General features: G+C 39.2%; 1 protein-coding gene across 2 annotated transcripts in view; it reads right to left on the bottom strand.

Annotated features, from left to right (window-relative positions):
• PLPPR5 (phospholipid phosphatase related 5) overlaps positions 1-12693 on the bottom strand; it is a 465309-nt gene that overhangs the window by 409284 nt on the left and 43332 nt on the right. The gene's annotated exons all lie outside the window — the stretch shown is intronic.

Here is a 12693-nt window from a genome sequence, read left to right as displayed (position 1 = left end):
TAGTTGTCATTACTCAAAAAAATGATTAGCTCCAATGTCAGGACATGCTAATATGCCCATTATCATTCAATAGATATTGACAATACAGAACATGCTGAGTACTGGGCTAAGCTCTGGAGACGCATGAGTGAACAAAGCCACACGTGGTCGTGTCCTCAAAGAGCTTAGAGCCCAATAAAGGGGACTGTTCAGTAATTAAACAAATTTAAAATTATAATTGTGGTTGGTGCCATAGAAGAGGGTTGCATGGTGCTATGAGAATGAGTAAGAGGTCACGGTCACAGGTGGCGAAGCTGTATTTTAAAGAAAGGATAAAAGTTTATTGCGTGACAAGGACAGAGGAGTTTTTCAGACAGGAGAAGAGCAGAGCACAGGTCCAGTGTGGAAGGAAGGGCGCTTGGTGAGTGTGAGGGACTGAAAGGAGGTCAGGGACACCCCAGAAGTGAGAGTGGGACGAGGGCACGTTGGAAAGGGGGATGGGACGTGCAACCTGTGTTTCATAATTTATTTTTAAACCTTAAAGTAATTTAAAGCACTGAAGGTTTTTAAGAAGTAGAATGGCATCATGCAGTTTGCATGTCAGAAAGACAGGCTAAAATATGTACAAGGAATTGGAGAGGGTCCAAAGCCCATCACTAGGAAGGCCATTTTATCAGTGGTCTCTCCTAGGCACTAGGGTGTGGGAGCTGGGACTAAGGTGGTGGTGGTGGTGGTAGTGGTGGCAGCAGAAGGAAAACATATTTAAGAGATGTTCAAGGACTTCCCATTGTGGCTCAGCAGGCTAAGGACCTGACGAGGTCTCTATGAGGTTGTGGGTTCGATCCCTGGCCTCAGTCAGTGGATTAAGAATCCCGTGCAGACGCAAGCTGAGGCATAGGTCACAGATGCGGCTCTCATCTGCCATCATTGTGGCTGTGGCATAGACTGGGGGCTGTAGCTCTGATTTTCAACCACTGGCCTGGGAACTTCAATATGCTACAGGTGCAGCCATGAAAAGAAAAAGAAAAGAGACGTCCAAGAGATTTTTAAGTGCTGGATTTTTAAGTGCTGAATGAGAAAGCAGAAAGTATCATAAGTTTTTGGCCAAAAATGGGATGATGTGCCTTTTAAGAGAGAGGAACTGGAAGAGGATCACTTTGAGAGTTAAACTTTTAGTTTTTAGTGTGAAAATTGAGACACAGAAGAGAGGTCAAGGGAGCAAGCTGGACACAGGGGTCTTCGTCTAAAAGGAAAGAAATAATGACCCATGATTTCCTAAGAAGTTTCTCAGGATGCAAAGCTAGAATGTTGGTATCTTTACATGCTTTTTTTTGGAAACAAGAAGCATTTGTTCATGTATCTGATATAAGATGAATTCTGTTATTTTCAAGATGATTTTATTGATAACCCTTTGGGGATGAATTTAGTTCAGGTTCCATGTTTCTTTCTGCTCAATCTCCATTGCCTTAAGATAAAACCTTCTCCCGAGTGTCTGTGTTAATTTCAATTTGTAAATGGTTCAACTTGCTTTGTTCTAAAAAGATGGCTAAAGAATGAAGGGGCATTAACAAGACATGAAATATTTTCTCTAGACTGGAGAAGAATTATTCCAGTTATGGATAAAGGAAACTTTGAAATTTACGTACCAATTATCAAATATCATGTTTTTCGCTCTCATTTCAGGAGTGGGGGTAACCCAAGGCCTAACATATGGTTTTCACCTAATATAAAATATTATCTAGGTATAATTGTGCCATTTAAAAATGGGCTACATGATACTCTTTTTTACCAGTAACCTTTTGAATATGTATTATGCAAACTTCCAATCTCTTTTCATATCTATATGAATGTATATATGTGATATATATATATGACATTGATAGGATGATGCATGTTATAATTGAATAGTTGAAATTAACTTTTTTTTTTTTTTTTTTTTTTGTCTTTTTGCCATTTCTTGGGCCGCTTCCCGCGGCATATGGAGGTTCCCAAGCTAGGGGTCGAATCAGAGCTATAGCCATCGGCCTACACCAGAGCCACAGCAACGCGGGATCCGAGCCGCGTCTGCGACCTACACCACAGCTCACGGCAACGCCAGATCGTTAACCCACTGAGCGAGGGCAGGGACTGAACCCGCAACCTCATGGTTCCTAGTCGGATTCGTTAGCCGCTGCGCCATGACGGGAACTCCTGAAATTAACTTTTAAGATTATTAATTTGAAAGTTCTATCTCCCATTTATATTAAAGTTTTACATTACCCCCTCCCACTTTCTCTATTATACAAATGGAGCAAAATTTGCCTAGAAAAGAATGAAAAATGTTTTCTTAGATATTCTCCTAGAGGGAGAAAAAAGGAAAAGGCAATTCAGGGAGGTCTATAAAATACCATTGAATAATTTTGGTTTATCTGGAATTTTTACTGCTTCTTAAGAACCTCAGAGAAAAAGTAGTTTCAAGCATCTGGGCTACTGGAAGAAAAATCAACCTTTTAATTCTAAGTATTATTCTTATAATAGGATGATCTTCCCATAAATCTCTAGGGTAAAGAGACATTAGGTTGCATCCTGTACTCGTTGTCTTTATCATTGGGTATAGGCTGATGGCCCCTGAGATAGTCCATGAGTTCAAATAAACACCAAGAATTGCCCATGAAGACAGAAAGTCTGCACTAAAGGCCACTAGCTACATATCATTTTAAGGAAATCCCAGCAATTGTCATTGACCCTTATCAGATGCTATAAAGGGCAGTTAGAGGTGCTAGCTCTTCAACAACTCCACCTGTACCTTCTATCAAACTTCACTTCTCTCATTTAGTTAATATTTAATGCTTCATTTAATATTGAATTAATTTGTTTACTATTCCCAGGTAATGTTTTCTTTGCACATCTGATGGGACAGCTATACTTGAGATTCTGATACCAGAATAGTGCAAAAGGCATAGTCTCTGAACTCAAACATCAAAGATGATAAACAAAGAACTGCAGAGACTACAGGTAGAGAGCACGTGAGAGATACGCACGGGGATCAGTGGACCAAAAAGTGGTCATCTCCTCTGGCGGAGTAAAGCATTGCCTGGATATTGAAGGAGAAGTTTAAGGCTCTTAAGGGATGATATGATAAGAAGGGATGATTCTCCTATACAACATATCTATCAGCATGTAGATGACAGAGGGCAGAGCAAGACAGAGCACCGCCAGGAGGAAAACAACCTCACGGAATCACAGCTAGGATAATGAGAAAGGAAATACTAGCTTCCGCTGCAAACGTCTTAACAGAATAGATGTTTAATATGTTAATCTAGACAACTGAAGAAGCAGGATCTGGATCTTCACGTCTTGGCAGATGCTGGCATTCATCTCTCCTTATGAAGGACGACATTGTGGAGGTTCATGACAGGGAGCACAGACGGAAAAAGGAAAACAGGCAAACTCAAGTGTCAAAGCATCTGTGCCTCTTATCTTTGCAACCACAAGGCCGTTTCCTGGATGAATACGTTTATTCAAACTGGCAGGCGCTCAGCCAGGCAGGTAACACAGAGAGCTCCTCAGAGCTCCTCGTGGATGCTGCAGTCGAAACCTAAAACACCTGTGGCATGGCAACCAGCCTGAATTCCAAACCAGTCCTTTGTGAAGGAGGAAGTAGCTGTTTGGGATACTTTTGTGTGGATTCCACTTGCTGTAGAAAATGAGCTTTTTTTGCCAGCTCAAGAAATACTGCCATATCCAGACAGCTGAGGGCCACAATAGGGAGAAATCAAGGCTTTCAAAGCAGCAAATCTACTTTCACATCACAGTTACAATGCCAGAAAGGATGCTGAATCGGGCAGGGCAGTCTCTAAGGTTTTTACATGCACATCTCATTTCTCATCATTTGCTTTTACCTCCAAATGTGCCGAGCTATTTGGTGATGGTGGTGGTGGTGGCAGCCGTGGTTTGTGTGGGGCTGTGTCCCCCTGTTCATTGTACCGCGAGAATCAGGTATTTCAGAAGACTGGGTGGTGTAATGGAAAGCATACCATTAGGGAAGTTGGATGAACCTTGGCTGGATCCTACTGCTGCACTTCATCTGTCTAGGAACTAGGGTAATTTGTGTAGCTTCTATTTTCTTATCTGTAAATTAAGAGTAATTGACCTCATAGGGCTGACAGAAGGGTTCAGTGCAACAATAAATATAAAAGTAAATGACAGGAGCCCGATAGATGCAGCTTCTCTTTCTGCTAGAGATTTTAAAGGACAGAAACCATCTTTATTTTCAGTTTTCATATTTCATAGCTATTTTAACCTTTTACATTTGTACTTGCACAGCTAATTGTCTGCACTGACTAACTTAGCTCCTTCCATACCCACTCATGTGCACCCTATGACACAAACCTACCCACACCTATGAGTACCCACACCTTGGAGTAACTGGTGTTCTCTTGATACATCTCACACTTTGCCTGTTCTTTTGCTCTCACTGTCTGGTCTGTCTGGAAAGCCCTTTCATCAATCCTCACCTAGTAAATCTTACCCATTATTTAGGAGCAATTCAAATTTCACTTTCTCAGCGAACTCTCTCACCTCAGGCTGAATTCACCACTGCTGCCTCTCTGTTCCCATAACACTGTCTAAACAGTGCTACTGCACTTAAAACATCATTCCGTTCTTGATGTTTCTTTCTCTCTCGCAAGACTGTGAGATGTCAGATGACTCGCTCGCATAGCACCAAATCTAGAACATGGTGAAAGCTAAATAAGTGAGTGTCAAACCACTTTTAAGAAGTTAATTCTCACATGGAGAGCTGCCATGCCCGCCACATTTTTTGCCCCTTTTTCGTAGCTTGGCCATTCCGTTATGGAGAACGTGAACAGTAGGCTTTTCTACCTACATATTATGTCTTTAATTTTGCTTCAGAACAAGTAGAATACAGGAAGTTAAACTTAGACGCATTCTATAACCTATATACTTATTAGTGTTCAGAAATATGTCCTTTAAAGATTTTCTATAATGTTGGTTTGATGGATCAGTTAATAAGGTAAGACAGCACAAGCTTACAAATAATTTCTCATGTGGCCATGAGTTTTTTTCCCCACTCTCCAAAAGCTCTATTCCAACTTCTGCAGTATCGTAGGGTTTAGGATTCCTTTTACAATTACCTTTTAATTAAGTAATAAGTAATTATAATAATTGTTACAATGATTATAAACATTATCCAAATAAACTATATTCATTATAGACAAATATATAGAGACAGGCAACATGAAAAGCACCCATAATCCAGACTCTAGATTACTAATCTAAATATTCTGTTATATGGTTTTCTAGATACTTTCAATGTAAAATCCATATAAATATAAATTTTCAAAAATGGGATTGTGACATACATGCTATTCTATAACTGGCTTTTGTCACATGGTAATATACCATGACTACATACATGTACAAATATACATTATAGGAACTTACCAAAATGTATTTAGCCAATCCCCTTTGTTTAAACTGTAGGTTATTTTCTATTATTAAAAAAATGCTGCAATGAATGTTTTCAAATATTATCTATACAATATTATCCTAATTTATTTGAGCTACACTAGCATTTAATTTTCACTGCAATTTTCATAATGACCTTGATTTTTAATATACAAATTGCTATTAATTTTAAGAAACTTGGGCCCTGAACCTAGCATTACAGGTGAGATTTTTTAAAAATGTCAAGCACGTATTGGGTTGTGATAATCATCGTACAACTATAAATGTAATAAAATTCATTGAGTTAAAAAATGTTAAGCATGTGACATACAGCCCCTAGCCCTTTTTTTCTGCACTTGTAATTAAAAACTACTGCCAATTATGATGTTATAATTAACTTTGACAATACATTTTCTATTTTTACTTTTTTCTTTTTGGCCATACCCACAGCATGTGGAAGTTCCTAGGCCAAGGGTCAAACCTAGGCCACAGCATTGGCAAGGCCAGATCCTTAACCTACTGAGCTACAAGGGAACTGCAAAAATGCATTTTTAAAACATCTAATTTCAACCTGGTCTTTATCATTGCAATGGGTTATAAAAGTTATTTAGGTAATGATGACTTAGAAGTTAATTAATCTTTATCATGTAAAATGCATGGGGCTTATTCTATTGTAACTATTATACCTATTGTCTTTGGAATGGATAAGCAATAAGATCCTGCTGTGCAGCACTGGAACTATGTCTAGTCACTTATGATGGAGCATGATAATGTGAGAAAAAAGAACATACATATGCAGAATATATATATGTATGTGTGACTGGGTCACTTTGCTGTAGAGTAGAAAATTGACAGAACACTGTAAACCAGCTATAATGGAAAAAAGTCATTAAAAATAAAAAAAATTGTAAAAATGCATGGGGCTTATTCTGAATATTTTATCTATTTTTTAATCTTTCTATTAATACTTAATTTTTACATTAAAAATACAAATTATTAGTTTTCAGATCTGTATTATTGAAGAAATATTGTAATTGTGATTCTGAAAACATCCAGCTTTTAACCTCCATCCTTACAATAAATAGTTTTTACACTATGATTCTTCATAAGGCCGAGTTTATCAGGAACACAATGATTGTGTTAGAACTGACTTTATTCCTAGACCTGAATTTGCTGATTAAAGACTGTGCTCATTTTAATACTTTCAATACCTAATAATGACTGATTTTTACCGCTACTCTGAGAACCTAGAAATACACGTCAGGCAGCTAAAGAGAGTGTAGTATCTTAAGTTAGCAAACAAAATGAGGCAAAAGGAAAAATAAAAGTGGGAATCCAGTCACTTTCAATCCTGGAAGAGAAGACAACAGTTCTAAGAAGAAAGATAAAATTGCAGGGGAAAATCACAACTTTTTAAAAGTCCCAGTCATTGCTAATTGTTTTCTCTAAACAAGTAATTGTCTGATCATTTGCTATATTTTAGTTTGGTCCAATATTAAATCATCTCAATCTGATATTCTAAGAAACTTGTTTGGGTTACATAATCTTCAGAGAAGTTATTTTCAGGAAAATCTGAAATATACCAAAAATGTGGATAATTACAGTAGTGAAAGTAGAATACAGCAGGTCACTGGTTTTTCGGAGAATCAGTAAAATGAGCTGTTGATTGCACAAAGTTTCTAATTTGCATTTACCTAGCTTACACTTCAGCAAAACTCCCTCCTGAGATGTCACGTTGAGTAGATTCAGTCCCAAAATGACACTCATTTGCACAATATGACAGAGATGAGGGCAGCGACAGAACATATGGAAACTTCTGCTCCCTCCTTTTTATACCTGGGATCAGCTGGCATATCTTTAAAAATGAGAATGAAATTTCTGACATTGCGATGCATTATTATGCTGATGCTGACTTCTTATCATTTTGAGAATAAATGAAGTCACATGTCTAAAGAAACTAACACAGGGCCTGGTACGGTGTAATTATAACTGTAGTTCTGTAATTAACTCTCTTATCCTGTGCGGCCAAAAAAACCCAGGTGAGTGCTTCATACATGTGATTGGGGTTCTTAGAGAGTCAATGACACCAATCATGTCCTTATTTTCCACCTGAGTTCTTAGCCTTTTGAGAAACAGACACAGCTGAGATTGGACAGGCCAGCCTTGGGTGACAGAGTATGCTTCTATAGGTCTAGAAATCAAATGCTTCCCGACTGAACACACTGCAGCTCTATCTTTGGCTCCAAACTTGCTTCATTCATCATGCCCTGAAATCTAAGTTATCAATGACCTCTCCCTCCTCACGCCTATATTAAATCTATCTGCAAATCCTGTACTCTCCTCCAAAGTCAAATCTGAATCTGTCCACTTATTGCCACCTCTACTGATACCACTATTCCTCGGCGTCACTGCCTGGCCACTTAGTCAGCGTTCTAAATGTTTCAGGGACTTTCTTTCTTATCGTCCAACCCAAGCAGCCAGAGATCTTCTTAAAATGTTGGTAAGACTTCTCACTTTCCTGCTCACATCTATTTCCAAGTGCACTTAGGAAAAACCTAAATCTACAAAATAGAGGTCTTCCTACATCTGGCCCCACCAACTCCACATCGCCCCCCATTCATACTGCCTGCTGAAGGCTTCCTTTCACTTCTAAATGTGCCAGGCTCTTCTGTATACTCAGGGCTTTAGCAGAAGCTGTTCCCTCTACCCAGATGTTCTTCCTCATTCTTCATCTGGCTAAGACTTACCTGTTCTTCAGGTTTCAGCTTACACGTCACTTCTCCACAGACACCTTCCAGACACACTGATTCAAATCACCTACCTTCGTTCTATTCCCTCATAATATACCTACAGTTTTCCTTCTTGGCGCTTATTCAGCTAATTTCCATTTTTATTTATGTGATTTTGGTTTATTATCTAGACGTTAAGTGACATGAGATCAATGTTTGCTGAACTATTTTCCTAACTTCATACTCAAACACAGTGACCAACAGACACTAACTGCACAAATGATTGATTGAATCTTCTTAGAAGCAGAGGCTTGAATGGGAAATAGGGGCCCTTTTCGATGCTTATGCCTTGAGCAGTAACAATTGACAGTAGTCTTGGGATCATTTATAGAAAGAGAAAAAAACACAAATGTTTATGATCCTCAATCATCAAGAAAAGGCTAAATTATTTTGATATATATGTTTACTTAAGTAAGGAAGTATGTAGAGATTTTGTAAAGATTTAAATTTAAAAAGTTAAAGTTAAAAAAATTTCATCTCCAAAATGACTACTTCAATTATTTTACAGTCAGCTACATCAATTTTTTTTATTAGTAGTGGATTAATGAGCTATGGTCTCAGAAGTAAACATTTATATATATATATGAGACAATCCATATATGATCAAATGTATATTGTAAACATTATGCTCCAAAGGAAATAAAGTAAAAAGATTGTTTTAGAAGAGAAGTTTCCAGGAGTTCTCTTGTGGCTCAGTGGGTTAAGGATCCAGCGTTGTTACTGCTGTGGCTCCGGTCCCTGCTGTGACACAGGTTCAATCCCTGGCCCAGGAACTTCTGTACGCCACAGGCATGGCCAAAAAAATGAAAAAGAAAAATGTCCTCGTGGAAACCTCTTGGATAGGATCTTGGATAGCATCAATATAGGTACAGAGGTCCTAAGGAATGGACTGGTATTCAGAAAGAAGAGCAACAGCAAAGATGCTGAGAAGGACAGGAATAAGTACACGTGGGAGTTACAGGGAATCTGCATTAAATGGAGTTAAGAGTTCCTATTATAGCAATACGTTTGACCAGATGGGTTTGGACCAGAGGGGAGGAGGAGCAAATGCAAGCCTAGTGCTCCAAGAATCAGGTTTATGCCTGTCATTGTAAGAGGAAAGCCAGTAACTTAAATGAAACAGGAACTATTTCTCACTCCCTGAATTACCTCCCTAACAATATGACACAATTTTGGAGATGTCTTTCTTGATACAAAATACCTAATGCCCCAAGAAGTACAAATTAGACAATTATGGTTTTGTGGATTTTTTTTCCCCAATTAATGCCAAACTCTTCCGTAAGTAAATACAGGCAATAAGATTGCATGCAGCCACTACAGAAATCACCCGGATTCTAAATTCTTCTGTTCATTCAGATATTTAAAAGGCTAGCACCTTCCCCAGACTCATGCAGACTTAGCATCCCAATGGCAGATGGTTGTCCAGAACAACCTCAGTGGGAGATAAAATGCGCATTATAACAAAAGGGCCTTGCATGGGTTTTAGCCCAGTTCTTTGCTCCTATGGGTATGAGGAACATAAATAAAATTCCTTTTCAGACAAAATAGATTATTCTGCGTAAAAAAACTGCCCAAGACCATTACTTAAACCATCATTTAGTGGTTATATTGCCCACAAGATACACAGTAAGTCAAAAGATAAAGTAATAAAAAGGGGAAAAAAACTGGCAGACATCACCTTAACGAAATGATCAAAGTTAATATCTGCAATAATGAGGCTTATCGATGCCATGTGCCACCTGAGAAGAATTCGTCATCAGATGGATGGAATTCCCACCCAAAGTGCATAAGTTGAATCTAATCCTGAGGAAACACAAGCAAACCCAAACTGAGAAACATTCTACTGAATAACTGTTCTTACGCCTCAAAAAATACCATGCTCCCCACTGTCCTGAAGCACCCGGCTTGACAGAATGGTGGAATGGCCTTTGGAAACTCAGTTACAGTGCCAGCTGGGTGACAATCCCTTACAGAGCTGAGCCAAAGTTCTCCAGAAGGCTGCATATAGTCTGAATCAGCATCCAGTGCACATGCGGTGTCACTGATAGTCAAGACTCACAAGTTCAGGGGCCCAGGGATGGACATGAGAATGGCATCACTCTCTAGGACCCCTGAGTAACCCACTAGCAAAATTTTTGCTCCCTGTTCCTACAGCTTTGTGCTCTGCTGGCTTAGAGGGCTTAGTTTCAGAGGGAGAAATGCTTTCACCAGGAGACGCAACAATGATTCCATTGAACTGGAAGTTAAGACACCCACCTAGCCACTCTGGGCTCCTCATGCCTCTGAACCAACAGGCAAAGAAGTGGTGCTCGCTGGGTGAGTGGTCCTGGCCACCAAGGAGAAGTTGGACGGCTATTCTACAATGAAGGTAAGGAAGAGTATGTTTAGAATACAGAAGATCCCTTAGGGCAGGCCCGTTGATTCAGAGCAATGGAAAACTACAGCCCAGTGGGGCGGAACTGCTAGTGACCTGATCATTCAGGAATGAAGGTTCAGGTCACCTTGCGAGATAAAGGACCACAAAGAGGTGCTTGCTGAAGGCAAAAAGATTAAGAAGGCGTAGTAGAAGGTAGTTATAAATACCAGCCACAAGGACTTCCCACTGTGGTGCAGTGGGTTAAGAATCTGACTGCAGTGGCTTAGGTTGTAGCTGCAGCTCAGATTCAATACCTGGCCTGGGAACTTCCATATGCTATGGGTGTGGCCAAAAAAACCCCAAACCCAAACAAAACAAAAACAAAATAGCTACAGAAACAAGGACTGTAACTGTCATGTATATTTCCTCCTTATTTTGCTATGATTCCATTTGTATGCATGTGTATCTGTGTATCTCTACACAACCTTTGTTTTCTTTCCTCTTTTATTCCCTCACCATGTAACATAAGATGCATTAGTTTAATAAACAGTGTTTATGTAAAAAAAAAAAAAATCACTATCATGAGAGACAAAGACTCAGGAAGTTGCAAATTAAAGATTTAGGAGTTCCTGTTGTGGCTCAGCAGAAACAAACCAGACTAGTATCCATGAGGAGGGGATTCCATCCCTGGCCTCACTCAGTGGGTTAAGGATCCAGTGTTGCCATGAGCTGTGGCATAGGTCACAGACGAGGCTCGGTTCCCGTGTTGCTGTGGCGCTGGTGTAGGCTGGCAGCTGTAGCTCCGATTTGCCTCCCTATCCTGGGAACCTCCATATGCTGTGGCTGTCCCTCCCCGCCAAAAAGCAAAATGAATGAATAAATTAATTAAATAAAATAAAAAAGATTTTAAATACATGACCACCAGCTGCCAAACATGGCCTTGGTTTTTTGTTTTGTTTTGTTTTTTAGCCAAAACAGGACATTACTTGTATAAGGCCTGAGTAAAGACAAATCTGAATAAATTGTATAGATTTTATAAAATAGAATATGTAATACAATATATATAATAATCATATTGTATTCATGTTAATTTCTGGATTTTGATCATTGTACTGTGGTTATGTAAGCGAATCCTTTATTTTTTTAGGGAATATACACTAAAATATTTAGAAATAAAGGGGAATTGTCTCTGCAAATTATCTTAAATTGTTTAGGAGAAAAATAATGTAGCAGTAATTATGGCATGTTTGATCATTGAAAGGACTCATCATACTGCACACTGTCATGAGCTGTGGTGTAGGACAGCTCGGATAATGAGACGCGGCTCAGATAATGAGAATGTGCAAAAGAGAGTTTAGCTAGCAGGCCTGAGACAGGTAGTCTTAGAAAGGCCGGCTTGCAAGGTTGGCCTTTGGAGGTGTCTAGAAACTTGGATTTCAGGACGGGTCCCAACATTCTCTAATTAAAAAGGCTCATTGTGCCTAAACTGTTTATACAAATAAGGTGGTTTATGCTGAACACAAACCTTCTTCCCTTCTGGGTATCTGGAATTGGGGTATGTGCCAGGCAGATGGTGCCTCTGTGAGCAGTCACCAATGAAATCCTTAGGCACTGAGTTTCTAATGAGCTTGCCCGGTGGACAATATTTCAAATACATTGTCACAATCCAATGCTGAAGAAATTAAATGTGCTGTGTGAGTCTCTATGGGGAAAAGAGTAACAGAAGCTTGCACCTGGTTTCACCTGGACTTTATTTCATATACTTTTCCCCTGAGCTGATTTTGGATTGTAATAAATCTTAGCTGTGAGTACCGTTATATGCCAAGTCCTGCGCATCTTCCTTGTAAATCATTGACACGAGATGTGGTTTGGGGGATCTCCATCACAGACAGGAGGAGGTAAAGACTGGACATGGGTAGAAATAGAAGGAGCGGTTGAATATGACTAGACATACCCTGCTGGGTATGTGCCACACACAGGACCTCCAAGCTATGTTCTCTGTTGATCAGCTGAGGACTAGTCATATTCAGAATTTTTAATGGACTACTGGATGAATAATATTAAGCAATTTATTTTAAAATTCTAAGCAGCAGTAAATTTGGGGAGAAATGATTTCCCTTT

The sequence above is a fragment of the Sus scrofa genome, chromosome 4 (assembly GCF_000003025.6).
Source record: "Sus scrofa isolate TJ Tabasco breed Duroc chromosome 4, Sscrofa11.1, whole genome shotgun sequence".
In the NCBI taxonomy this organism is placed as follows: Eukaryota; Metazoa; Chordata; class Mammalia; order Artiodactyla; family Suidae; genus Sus; species Sus scrofa.
The sequence above is the reverse complement of the archived record's forward strand: the minus strand, read 5'-3'. Positions and strand labels throughout refer to the sequence as shown.